Below are 14,714 nucleotides of genomic sequence, written 5' to 3'. Positions count from 1 at the left end.
ATGCGGGTGGTCTGGGCTGTTAAAGATGGTACCAGAACCAGTACCTAGATCGGTGTACCAGCGAGAACGCTGGGCCCCAAGGGAGAAGGATTGTGAAGTCCTACATCGATTGGAAAGGGGAACGAAACACTCACTATAAGTAGGTGTGGATAACTTTTTCCTTGAGAGGCCTTTTAAAACCTTGAAGGCTGGGTTGTAAGAGGATTCCCAAGACCCACTCACTATAAGTGGGTGTGGATAACTTTTCCTTGAGAGGCCTTTTAAAACCTTGAAGGCTGGGTTGTAAGAGGATTCCCAAGGCCCAAAGAGAACAATATCTCAGGCCGGTGGTCTGGGCTATTACATGTTGTGTAATTATGTATACTGCTATTTAGAAAATGAAGAATATTTTGAATTTGTACGTGCAAAACCCCAAATATTCATCATCTTGGTCATCAAAATGACCTTATCCATAATTTTTTAGTTTGAGTTATAATTAGCTGTATCAACATAATTGTTTGATGAAAATATGGTCAATATTACTACTAATTGAAAATTTGAAGAACTGAATTGAAAGAAAATTATTTCGAGGATTTCAATTGAAACCGGGCAAATTAAATTAATTATGTGACACTAAATTCTATTAAATTAAAATTATAAATAAAAAATAGAGGAGACTTGATTGTGGACATATAGGTGGGTGGTTATTAGAAGGTGTGAATAAATCTTACATTAGCTAAACATAACGATCCTAAAAGTATCTAAGAGGCTTTGATTACTCATGTTGGACTAACCTTTTATCTTAAAACACCAAAACCTTAAGAAGTGGTATCGATGTTCCAATACGTCCAATAACTAAAAACTTTCATATTTCCTATAATCTGACAAAATCTCGATGTTTCAACATGTCCAAACAATATTTTTCAATCCGGGCAAACTTAGTGCTTTCCTCTGGACTCTAGTAAAGGTTAAGAGTTGAAAAAGTAGGTTTATTTTGTATCCTATCTTGTTTTCTTCTTAAATATAATGATTAAGTTTCTTATCGTGGAGTTGTATTTGTCAATAAACATCCCATCTAATTCTTCAGGGAAAATATGTTTGGGCAAATAGGCAATAAGGCAGTTCATGGGTCTCATAAAGTCCTGGTTATGGATTCTTGTTTACCTTACCTTTTCTGAAACTAAATCCCATTTTAGCCATTTTCCAATCATTTGATTATGTGCCATCAGCAAGTCTTCTTTGTCATGGACGAGTCAATGGCTCTTATTATTCCTATACTTTCACTGGGGGATCAAGAGTAGAATTATTGTTTCTACTCCATCTATTTTTTCTCCTCAATATTGGGCCCAAGTAGTTGCCTGTCGCTTCTTTTGTAATGGTGATTGCAACAATTATCTTTTTGCCATTTTCTACCTCAATACCTAGCACTAGAAATGTGACATAGATGATCCGCCATAAGTAGTATGGTCTGCCAATCGCAATAGCCCTGTAATGATTAATGCAAGCTTGGAGCTCACAACCTCAGGTTTGGTTTTAAAAGATTCTGATAAAACCATAACATAGTCGACCAACACCTATGGTAAATCTGTGGCAAGCTTAAACTTGACTGATTTTGGAAATCTACTGCTCCTTGATAAAGATACTGTTGTTATCTGGCAATCTTTTGATCACCCAACTGACATGCTACTTCATGGGCAAAGGTTGAAGGCAGGACAAAAGCTGACCGCTAATGCTTCATCAACAAATTGGAGTGATGGAAGCTTGTTTTCACTTTCTACACTAATGAAGGGTTGCTTGCTTTTGTAGAGTCTAATCCTCCACAAATCTATTACCAATTGAATGTGAATATGAGTATATGCGAGGGTAAAGAACCTTGTTATGTTATGAACATTAATGGAACCTTCGGTTTCTATATACCTTCTTCTAATAAGAGTGAGCTGGACATGATGACAAAAATAGGTCAAAGTTTTTCGAAAGGGAAAATAGGTGAGTCTACTTTAAGTGTTCCTTGTATGAGATTGGAGTCGGATGGACATTTTCAATCTTATGAGGATTTGGGAGGTGATGTTTTTGACATTGCTAATGATTGTGCATATCCAATGGCTTGTAGAAAATATGCTGTTTGCACAAAATCAAAGTGTGGCTGTCCAGAAGATACAAATGGGACAGTTTATTTCAAGCAAATAAGCTATAGGAACCAGAGCTTGGATGTTCTGAAATTACTCCTTTATCTTGCTAAGTTCCACAACTTCACAATTTTATGGAGTTGGAGAATATTTCCAACTTCAACTTTGTTGCAGACCTTGTAAATGTCGACTCAGAGAGTTGTAAAACAAGCTTAGTTGAAAAATTGCTCCTGCAAAGCTCTTATTTTTTTAGTATTATGGCTTAAATAGAACAAAAAGGCAATGCCATTTACCAATAGAGGTATTTTCCTTTATGAGCCATGAGCAAGAATATAGTGCTTATAGATTCATTACATATATTGAGGTGCAGAATAATATTCCAAGTTTAGTTGGTATAAAAAAGAACGAAAAGAAAATTCCAGTGGTACAATTGGTATCCATCTTTGGAGCAATTTTTGTTCTGTTCTCAGTTGGAATCTTGGTTTTCATTTTTTGGAAGAGAAAACAAGCTAATGATGATAATTAGGATGATCATATGGATCATGTACTAGGAATGCCTATAAGGTTTTTGTACGATGATTTGAAAGCTATTACTCAGAACTTCAATAAGAAGTTCGGTGGAGGCGGATTTGGGACAGTGTTTGAAGGGACTCTAAACAATGGCATGAGAGTTGCTGTGAAACGTCTCAGCAATTTTGGCCAGATCAAGAAGTCATTTTTAGCCGAGGTTGCCACTATAGGCAGCATCCACCATGTTAACTTGGTGAGAATGATTGAATATTGTGCTGCAAAATCACATAGGCTTCTTGTTTACCAATACATGCCTAACGGGTCTTTGGATAAATGGATTTTCCACAAAACCTATGACTTGTTAGTAAGTTGGAAGCAGAGGAAGAAAATCATTCTTTACATATCCGAGGGATTGAGCTATCTCCATGAAGATTGCAGACAGAAGATAATTCACTTGGATATTAAGCTGGAAAACATTCTTTTAGATGAAGATTTTAATGGAAAAGTTTCTGATTTTGGATTGCCTAAGCTAATTGAACGGGACCAGAGTTAAGTTGTAATAACCTTGAGAGGTACACCGGGCTATTTGGCTCTAGAATGGTTAAGTTCAGTAATTACAGAGAAAGTAGATGTCTACAGCTTTGGAATTGTGACCATGGATATAGTGTGCAGACGTAGAAATGTAGACCGCTCTCAACCTGAGGAAGCAATGCATTTGCTTGCTCTGTTCCAGCAGACATATGAGGAAAACCAACTGGTGGGACTGATTGATAACTGTTGTGTGGATATGCAATCACACGAAGCAGAAGTTATACATATGATGAAAGTTGCAGCCTGGTGTTTGCAAAGTGATTATGTGAAAAGACCTTCCATGTCAATGGTGGTGAAGGTTTGGAAGGGGTTGTTGATATTGAACATAACTTGGAGTATGACTTCACCAAGACACCAAGACAGAGGAGCAAAATTTGGTCACCAGCAAGAAAGTCATGATGATGTTGTGTTGTAAATTATAAACCAGAAAAGAAGAACAATGAAGTGCTATATCAAAGGCAAAAGGAAAAGTAGAGAGCAACGTACATTAAAGCAAAGATGACTGATAATTTTCACAACAGAAATATTACAATTTAAAGCCTAATTAATAACAACCCACTAACATCATGATCCTAAGATTATGCCATGACCACATACATGAAAAAAAACATAACTAACAGCAAAAAAACAGGAACAACTTCAAACATTCAACTAAGTAACTGGTATGACTCCACATCAGTAGTCCTAAACACATTTTTAACACTCCTCCTTGCTTTAGGAACTGTAAACACCAAGTTTTGTCCTTAGAAATTCGAACTTGCTAACTGGCAGTGGCTTGGTGAAAATATCGGCAACCTGATCTTCTGTTTTGCAGTGGACGAGAACAACAGCTCCATTTTTCTATACTTCCCTTAAAAAGAATAACTTAATATTAAAGTGCTTAGTTTTCCCATGAAATACAGGATTTTGTGAGATAGCTATACCAGCTTGGTTGTCAACAAGAATCTTTGTGCTTTCCTCCTGTTCCAAGTTAAGATCAATTAAAATCTTCCTCAGCCACAAAGCTTGATTAACAGCAGCTGTTGCAGCAACAAACTCTTCTTCAGCAGTGGATTGAGCTACAATTTCTTGTTTTTTAGAGCTCCATGAGAAAACACCAGATCCGAGTGTGAAACAATAGCCTGAAGTGCTTTTCATATCATCTATTGAACCTCCCCAGTCACTATCTGAGTAACTAACCAGCTTGAACTCTTTACTCCTTGTGAATTTAATGCCAAAGCCACATGTACCTTTCACATATCTAAGCACCCTCTTTGCAGCTTTGAGATACCATTCACTTGCACAATGCATAAACCGAGATAAAATGGTTACAGCATTCAAAATGTCAGGCCAAGTTGCTGTGAGATACATCAAGCAACCAATCAAACTTCTGAAATATGCCAAATCAACATTCTCTGTTCCATTTTCTTTGCAAAGCTTTTCTTTTGAGTTCATTGGAGTACTCATTTCTTTGCATTCTTCGAGTTTAAACTTCTTCAGAATTTCTTTGGCATATTTCTTCTGACAGATGAAGACTTCATATTCATTCTGTTTAATCTCCATTCCAAGAAAGAATGTCATCAATTCAAGATCTATCATTTCAAAAAACTCCATCATCTCTTGCTTAAACTTTTCCACAATACTTGTGTTGTTTCCTGTCATAAGCAGGGCATCCACATATAGTGAGATGATAAGAATGTCAGCTTCATTGTGCTTGACATATAATGTTGATTCAGATAAACTTTTTGTAAATCCCAGGTTCTGCAAGTGTTCATCAATCCTGCTATACTAAGCTCTTGGAGCTTGCTTCAACCTCTTAAAGTGCCTTTTTAAGAAGATAGACCTTGTTTTCTTCTCCTTCCTTCACATAGCCTTCTGGTTGCTCTCCATAAATTTTCTCTTGTCGAAAGCCATTAAGGAACACTGACTTGACATCTAACTGGTACACCTTCCAATTCTTTTGTGCTGCAACAGCAAGTAAGAGCCTAATGGTGTCAAATCTAGCGACTGGTGCGAAGGTATTTGAGTAGTCCACACTAAGTGTTTGAGCATATCCTTTGACAACGAATCTAGCTTTATACTTGTCGATTGAGCCATCGGCATTTAGTTTGGTTCTGTACACACACTTGACTCCAATTACTTTTCTGTTTTGAGGTCGATCAACCAATTCCCATGTTTTACTCCTTTCAATCATGAACAGCTCCTCCTTCATTGCCACAACCCAATTTTCATCTGTCTTGGCTTCTCCATAATCTGTAGGTTCACACACAGCAATATTGCATCTTTGATAAACATCAGAATTAGTCTTGTACCTCTAGTAGGATTGTCATCCACTCTTTCATTCTCCCAATCTCCAATGCTTTGTTCTGCTGTATCAGGAAACATGAAATTTGGCTCTTTAGAGGTTGGATCCATTTTCTTTGCATGATCCCAACTCCACTCTTTATCTTCCATAAAGTGCACATCTCTGCTTACAATAATTTTTCCAGTTTGTGGCTGAAAAATTTTATAAGCTTTTGCAACTGAGCTATAGCCAATAAAGATGCCTGGAAGTGCTCTTTTATCTAGTTTATCTCTTTTTCTCTGTGGAACATGAGTAAAGCACAAACATCCAAATATTTTGAGGAAACTCAAAGATACCATGCCTCGAAAGGTGTATGATCCTTTACTGCTCTTGTGGGAAGCCTGTTTTGCAAAAAAACAGCAGTGTTTGCTGCTTCAGCCTAAAATTGTTTTGGCAAGTTCTTCTCATGTAGCAAACATCGTGTCATCTCCAATATAAATTTGTTCCGTCTCTCACTTACTCCATTTTTTTTGTGGAGTGTATGAAGCTGTTAGTTGATGTTGAATACCTTCCTCATCATAAAACCGATTGAATGCTTTAGAGGTGTACTACTTGCCATTGTCGGATCTAAGAGTTTGAATTCTACAGCCACTTTCGTTCTCAACTCTGGCCTTAAAATTCCAAAAAACTTGAGCTACCTTTGACTTGTGCTTCAAGAAAAAAATCCAACACATGCGAGTGAAATCATCAATGAATGCAATATAATAAAGACTACCTTTCAGAGAAGGTGTTCTTTGTGGGCCTGCAATGTCAGTTTGAATTAACTGAAGCTTCTTTGATGCTTTCCATGTTGTCTTGGGGAATGGTTTCCTGCTTTGCTTTCCAAACTGACATGCTTTGCAGTTTGGAATTTGATCATCAAGGTTTGGAAAATCAGTTGCCATTTTCTTGAATTTCATCTGCAGCAACCCTTGATGATGATAGTGCCCAAGCCTCTTGTGCCATACTTCAGTGATATTTTCTTTGATTGGGAAAGCAATTTGCTCTTCCTCTAATGGATTTAGAGTAAAGCTTTTCCCTTTCATTTTTACTTTGAAAATATCTTGGCCAATTGCATCTTTAATCAGGCAATAGTTGTCTTCGAACACAACTTTATAACCTTTTTCAATTAGTTGTCCAACACTTAACAAGTTTTGATCAATTTCAGGGACATACAACACATCAGAAATGAACTTTGTGCCTGAACTGTTGAAATTGCAACTGTTCCTTTTCCTTTCATAGTGATGTACTTGCCATTTCCAACTCGAACCTTTGATGAGTTTGTATTGCTTAGTTCTCTGAATAGATCCTTGTCATATGCCATGTGGTTTGTATAACCACTGTCAATAAGCCAACTTTCACTTGATTCGATGCTAGAAAAACATGTAGCGACGAACAAGTGATCCTCCTCCTCTTGATCAGCCATCTTTGCCTCTTCACTATGTTGCTGAATTTTATTTTTGCAGATAATGGCTTCATGCCCCATCTGATTGCATTTAATGCACTTTGCATCAGGTCTTCTCCAGCATCTAAATGGAGGATGACCCTTCTTTTTGTAATGTTTGCAAGGTGGATAAGATTTCTTCTGATTTTCATTCTTTCTTTTTGCATTTGCTGATGCTGTAGTTGCCCCATTTCCTTCAAAATCCTTCTTCTTTTTAATTTTGGCCACATTTTGATGCTTGGCTGCCAAAGCTCCTTTGGTTGTTGTATCCTCCCTCATCAGTCTTCTTTGTTCTTGTGCCTGTAATGCATTTAGCAATTCTGCTAAGGAAATTTTTGACAGATCCTTGGTATTCTCCAAAGAAGTAATGGTGGCTTCATAGATTTCAAGTAATGTAACAAGAATTTTTTCTACAATTCTTGAGTAGGTAAATTCAAATCCAAGAAGTCTCACTTTGTTTGCAGTACTAAGAACCCTATCGGAGTAATTTTTAATCGTCTCAGAGTCCTTCATTCTTTGAAGTTCAAATTCTCTGATCAAGTTCAGGACTTGCATCCCTTTAATTCTTTCATCTCCTTCATATTCATTCTTGAGATAATCCTATAACTCTTTTGCAGACTTCAGAGACATGATACGAGAGAAGATGGTGGATGAAACTGCAGCAAACAAGTAAGCCTTTGCCTTTGATTTCTTTAATCTCATTTCCATTTGCATTTTTATCTATGCCATGGTGGGATTGGCTGGCAGTGGAGGAACTTCATAATCTACTTCCAAAGCTTCCAAGTATGACTCCATACATACTGCCCAAATCTGGTAGTTATCTCTGTCAAATATCACTGGAGCAATTGCAGAAAGACTAGCTTCGGCTTCCATGATATGTCAAATTCACACACAAATCCCTTAAGAAGAGAGCTCTAATACCAAATGTTGTAAATTCTAAACCAGAAAAGAAGAACAATAAAGTGCTATATCAAAGGCAAAAGGAAAAGTAGAGAGCAACATACATTAAAGCAAAGATGACTGATAATTTTCACAACAGAAATATTACAATTTAAAGCCTAATTAATAACAGCCCATTAACATCATGATCCTAAGATTATGCCACGACCACATACATGAATAACAAAACATAACTAACAGCAAAAACACAGGAACACCTACAAACATTCAACTAAGTAACTGTTATGACTCCACATCAGCAATCTTAAACGCATTTTTAACATGTTGCAACCTTATTGTTACCATCAGTTCTATCCCAACCACAGTAAATTTTATAATATAATCATTCTCGTGGTTCCACATGTTTTTTGTTACAACTTTATTTTGACTCTGTTTCTTAAATTTATATTCATGGTTCTACATGTTTTTTTATCAACTTTGTTTATGACTCTGTTTCTTAAATTTATGTGGTGTATGCATGCTTTGATATAATTACTCATATAACATGTTTAGAGTGTTTAATTTTAGAACGGAATATAGCTTCAGGCTTTCAGCTAGTAAGTAATAATCTAGCTGGAAGCTATAGTGACTGAAGTTTGTATGACAGAATCATATCAAAACCATATCACTTAATCATAAATTATGTAGAATTAAGCCTATTCATGAACATAAATTTAAGAAACATAAAATTATATTAAAACCGTAGCTCTTAATTATAAATTATGGTTCTACATGTTTAAGCAAATAATTAATAATTAAGGGATCTTTTTGTTAATAAAATAGGGAAAGAGATATTAGGATGGAGAGGAGATTTAAGGAGATTTTTAGAATCAAATGTGTTTTTTATTTTATTCTATGTATTAAAATTTAAAAGTACAGCAGTGTTTTAATGGTTAACCAAATTTTCAATTTGAGGGAAAGTCGGGTCCAAATTTTTTTAAGGGATTTTGTGACAAAGTTTAGCTACAACCATGCAATTTTGTAGCTAGAAATTGTGGCGGTTTCTCACTTTTTCTGTAGTGCGTTACTATTTAATTTCAATGAATTGGATTTCTACAAGTAATTTTCTAGAAAAATACTTTTCATTCATCATTTTGTGAATATGATTAATATTTGATATATGTTGGGAATACAAATAATGAAAATTATGTGATTATTAATGTCATAAAACTATTTCAGATTAAGTATTGTTTCAAGCACCGACCTACTAGGAACATTATAATTAAACTTCCGCTCTAAATGTTAAATACGACTCTGCATTTTTCGGCACAGAGACATCCATAATAAAACCATCACATCCCTAACTCCAAAGCAAGCATCATTTACAATTGTTGAAGAAGAGACTTGAGAAAACCAAAAGAATATGGATAATACTTTGGAATATACCAAAATGGACTTGGATCCTCTGTTTGTTTTGCTTCCATACTTAAGCTTGAACATCATATTTGTACATATTCAAAATTTTAAAACACGTAAAGTATCAACTTCATAGAATCGTGTTGCTTAGATGCTGCTGATCATTAGCTCAATCTTCGTTTCTCTCAAAAATTAATGTCGTTTTCTCTCTTATTAAATACTGTTGTCCCCTATTTCTTACTGGTTCTTAATTCATTCTTGATGATTTGCTTGTGGTCACTGAAACCATTGATGATTAATTTTTTGTTTTTATTTGGGAATGTAGCCTTTTCATTGTAGGCCTGATAAAAAAAACAAGGGATGTTTGTCATTTTTTCCCCCTTTGAAATTATTCTAGCCTTGTCATGGTTCTCTAATGGTTAATAAAAGTCAAATAAGTTTTTGTTTCAAATGATGCTAAATGAAATTATATCTAATTAAGGCAAGGAGGGACACTTATGTAGAACCAAGTCATCAACACATGGGTATAGATATCTATATTTATATATCAAATTATTGCAAATATACAAAACTTAAAGAAAAACACAAAACAAACAAAGCATAATATACCATCGAAGGTAATAGTTTAGTAGAAAGAAGTCACTCAACCATCATATCTACAGATTTAGAATTTATAGTTAAGTCTTGACAAGCCTTGTTATTACTTCGGAAGATTCCATGCTATATGGCATAGGACTTCAGCTTGATGCTTATAATACTACTGATATGGGGGTAGAGCCAAAAAAGTTTGTTATGGGGACCGACCCATTACTTGCACGTCATAAAAAATTATAGTTAAAACCATTATTTGCACCTTATATAAAACATAGTCAATAGTATAATAGTTACACAAGAATCATTAATTGAGTTTTAAATTAATTTTGTTCAACTCCTAAGTGAAAAACTTTCTATTTGTTTGATTGTTTACAAGAATAGAAGCAATATTTTTAGAAAATGTACTTAGCTACTTAGAAAATGAAAGGTACCTAGTAAGTAAAATATTAAAAGGAAAACAAGAATCAATTAAAAAACTGAACTAATAAAAAAAATCTAAAACAAACAAATTCAAATTAAATATAAACAAAAAAAATTCTAAAAAAAATACTAAATAAAATAAATATCAAGCATGAATAGTTGTCTTTTTTTTTTGAATAGTTGTCATTTGAATACATAATTAAACTACAAATATGAATTATTTTATAATATTTAAATTAATAAAGTCTCAAATTTAGATTATAATTTTACAACAAATACAAGATATTTGTAGATAAGTTGATACACTTAGAGGGGCCATTATCCATTTAAATAATGAATAAATTAGATTAGTTATTTTTGCGTAATATTTTAAAATCTAATAGATAAAGGCAAAGAAAATTCAGAGGGTATATTCAATTTAGAGTTTTATAGATTTAAAATGAGTTATAAACTTTAAAAGATTTGATAAATTGTTATAGAATTCTATAAAGTCTATAAAGAATTTATAAGAATCCAATAAAATCTTTGAGGTAAAGGTTGGATTTCATATTAACATTTTTCTTCATAGTTTTACTTTTAAAATCCTTTCAAATCCATTAAAATCATCATTTTTTGAAATCTTTTAAAATCAATGACTTTTTGAATACCTATGGATTTTAAAAGAATTCTACAAAGTCTTAATTGAATACATCTGAATTTTAATGGACTTCTATAAAATCTATTAAAATCTAAATTGAATATCATTAGACTTGTTTAGACTCCTTTAAAATTTAAATCGAATACCTATAAACGTTTAAAGATTTTTAAAATCCTTCAAATTCTAAATTGAATACACTCCCTTCAAAAAGCTGGGGAGGGCCATTGGCCCCAGGCCATATGCCATAGGTTGCCTCCATTGCTTGTTGTTTGGTCGTTTTAAGTTTGGCTTCACTTTGTGAGTGGATTTTATGGGGCTGCAATTCTACTCATACGGACAAATTCTAGCAAGTCTAGCAAATCTTTAAGTCATGTTCTTTTTGTCTCTTGTAAAGTCGATCCTTTGATGATTAGGTTAGTTTGCCGCGGACCCTAAAACCAAAATTATGAAAACAATTAAAAATAAAAATATATAAAATAGATACATATGTCCGAATCCTCTCGATATATTAGTTTTGTCAGACAAATGAAATATAACTCACTATAATTAATTAAAAAAATAAATTAAATCGAATTCACAGATAAATTTTCTGCTAAATAACTAAAGAAATTGAACGGTGAAATGAAGAAATTATTGAGATTTTTTTTTTTTGAAAAATGCAGCGGAAATAGATAGATAGTTAGATACACTGTACATATGTCTTTTTGAGCGATACTCTCTACATATGGGGAGTAATTCCAAACGCAGGCAGAGCAATTTCCATTAATGAAAGCTTAAAAAGCTTACAAAGTATCTACTTGAGGAAGAAGACAGCTTCCAACCAAAACACAAGAAAGAGGAGTCATTTGGCTCTATCGATTACAAGGACATAATAAGATTAATACAAAATTATAATAAGTATCTAATTATTAGATAAAATGAAATGGTGCGTTTTAAAGCTTGGCTGAAATGCAACGGCTATAATTTCAAATGCTCTTCGTTTCCTTCAGCGGCTCTGTTTCCTCAACCGGCTCCAAGATGGCTTGAACTAGAAGAAAAATGCTAAACGACTGCATTTTCTATGTCTCTCTGGCAAATGGCTTGTTCTTCTTCTTCTTCTTCGCATTAAAAGCTCGACCATTTCAATCGGGCACGGGGAATCTGCTTCTTTTTGCAATAATGTCAGCCGTAGATTTTCAACAACCAGACATGTTTGAAAAGGATTCAGGAGTTAAAAACTTGTTCAAGCTTCAGCATATATATAGTATATATGTGTTTGATTACCACATTATTAAAGGTATATGTTGCTGGGAGAAAATTCAATTGCACTATTAAAGACACACAATTTTTTAAAATATACACGTCATTGCTATCATTCAAGTTGTGATCAGTGTGCATTTGATGCAGGTACTTCTTTCTTTAAATTCCTCTTTTTAATGTGTTTGTGAAAGTGAGGTTTAGCTTGGTTAATTTTGGCATCAAGTACATGATGAGGATGAATGCAGGGAGAGTAGCTAATTTAAAAATAATTCTATCTCTTTGTTGGTATAATCTATAATAGCAACCCTAGTGACACATTATTTACCATATTAATTAATTTATCTAATCTGAACAAGCTTCATTTTGTTTTTCCTTTATTATTTATTTATTTATTTATTTATTTTGGGTGATATGATAGACAAGCATAATGAGGATGGATTGTTAAAGAAAAAAAAAAATTATGGATTTAATCTTAGTGGAATCTTCCAAGGACCCATCGATGGCATGTTTTACTATATATTGGATTACACATAAATATATAAACCATGCAGTGGTTAAGAGGTTAGTGGTTTGTTATTTGATGTATATTGTGAATGATTGGTTCCAATTCTTTTTTTCTTTTTCAGTCTTATTGATTTAAGATATTATTTGATATATGGTTTTTATGGATGAAAAATGCACATTCACTTTTTCAAGTACATTCACTGAGGTTAGTTTATTCCATATTAACTTCGTATTTTGTTTGAAATAAAGTTACATATTGAAAGATCCTTTTTTTGTATTCTTTCATGGTTATCTGTTGTTTTTGTTGAACTTGGATGTTTTGTGTTACTAAATTGATGGAAGATATTAGTTCAACCACTTCTAAAACTCCAAATGAATCTGCCACTACCAATGCCTCAACTCTGTCATCTCATTTAGTACCACCATGTCCTCCATGTCCTCCATGTCCTCCATCTAGTGCACTACCACTATCAGTAGATCCAGAACCTTCTAGTGAGTCTTAAATGCCACCTTCTTATAGTTCTATCACAAAGAAAAAAGAGAAAAAACATAGAAATATTTCGGAGGTTTGGAATCACTTTATAAGAATTGAAGGATGTGATCCCACAGAGTCTAGAGCTAAATGAAATTACTGTGGGAGGAATTATGCATGTGGCATCAAAAGAAATGGAACAAGTACCATGAAAGGCCACTTGAATTCATGTAAAAAATATCTTTATAATTTAGAGGATTGAAACAAAAGGGTTGGATTTTGTATTGACAAATCAAATAGGCTTCTTGTTTACCAATACACGACTAATGGGTCTTGGGATAAATGGATTTTCATTAAAACCTATGAATTGTTATTAAGTTGGAAGCAGAGGAAGAAAACCATTCTTGACATAGCCAAGGGATTGAGCTATCTCCATGAAGATTGTAGGCAGAAGATAATTCACTTAGATATCAAGCCGTAAAGCATTCTATTAATTTGAATGCTTTTCAATGGAAATAAATAGCAGCTGGTATCAGGCAGTTGGCAATAGCAATATTGATGAATTCGGTGGAGTATTAGTTTGAACACTTGATACGAACCTTGGACGATCTGCTCCTAAACTCGTATTATATTAGCCCGAATCTTAATTAAGTTCAAGTTCTAATGGAATTGACCTCAACCCCTAACCAACCTGTGGTTAGAAACCTTGGTTTAATGTAGATGGCACAATAGGGGATGGAAAACCTATTGATAAGTCAAGCTAAAACAACCAATTCTTTAATGGTGTTTTAGGTGTTCTCAAAGAACAAAAAAGATAATTAATCTCACAAGTATTTTCTTAATCAAATCCAGGTTGTATTCTTATTGAAAATAATCCTTTAAATAGGCTTTGAAAGAAACAAAATAAACCCTAAAAATCCTAGGAAAAAACCGGCCACACAATGAAGAGTTCTAGCTTGACCGAATCTTTCCTTTTCCTAATCTAATTAATTAGTTCCCTTATTTTCAATTAGGAATTAATTAATTTACAAACAAAATATAAAATAAAAACTTTTCTAAAATTATTTGTTCAATAAGTAAATAAATACAAATCCAAAATCAAAGATAGTTTCCTAAAACAAAAAGTAAAAACAAAATAGGAAACTAAGTATGGTAATTTTCGGCTAGGTTGATAATGACCCTTCTTTGACTTAATTGGACTCCAAATCAGCTTCAATAGTCTTTTTGGAATGCCAAATAAGCTTATTATGAAGTTCCTCACGTTGCCCTTGCTTAGAAATATGAGATAATGCTAATACAGTAAAATACAGTAAAGCAAGCAAAGAATACAGCAAATTTTGGCCTTTCTTCCCCTTGTGTGCAAACCACTATGTTGTTCGGCTTTGAAGCTGCTTTGGCTGGTTTCTATGACTCATCCAAAATATGAATTGAACCCATAAGAATGGGGATCCAATTCATACAACCCGACCTCCATATTGGCACTAAAAACATCATCTGGGCTTGTTTTGGCTTTTATTGCTTGTATGAGTAGAACAGGCCTTGATTCTTTAGATATGAACAAACCCTCTTGATTATGACTTATTCCTTGGATGAAGACAGCA

The 14,714-nt window shown here is 33.9% G+C and overlaps 2 pseudogenes; both read left to right on the top strand.

Moving 5' to 3' along the window:
* Positions 1–2,288, top strand: LOC125422122 (EP1-like glycoprotein 4; annotated as a pseudogene).
* Positions 2,289–2,418: 130 nt separating this feature from the next.
* On the top strand, positions 2,419–3,621 carry LOC107416093 (G-type lectin S-receptor-like serine/threonine-protein kinase SD2-5; annotated as a pseudogene).
* The last annotated feature ends 11,093 nt before the right edge of the window (positions 3,622–14,714 follow it).

The sequence above is a fragment of the Ziziphus jujuba genome, chromosome 4 (assembly GCF_031755915.1).
Source record: "Ziziphus jujuba cultivar Dongzao chromosome 4, ASM3175591v1".
NCBI classification, from domain to species: domain Eukaryota; kingdom Viridiplantae; phylum Streptophyta; class Magnoliopsida; order Rosales; family Rhamnaceae; genus Ziziphus; species Ziziphus jujuba.
This window is presented reverse-complemented; position numbering and strand designations above follow the sequence as displayed.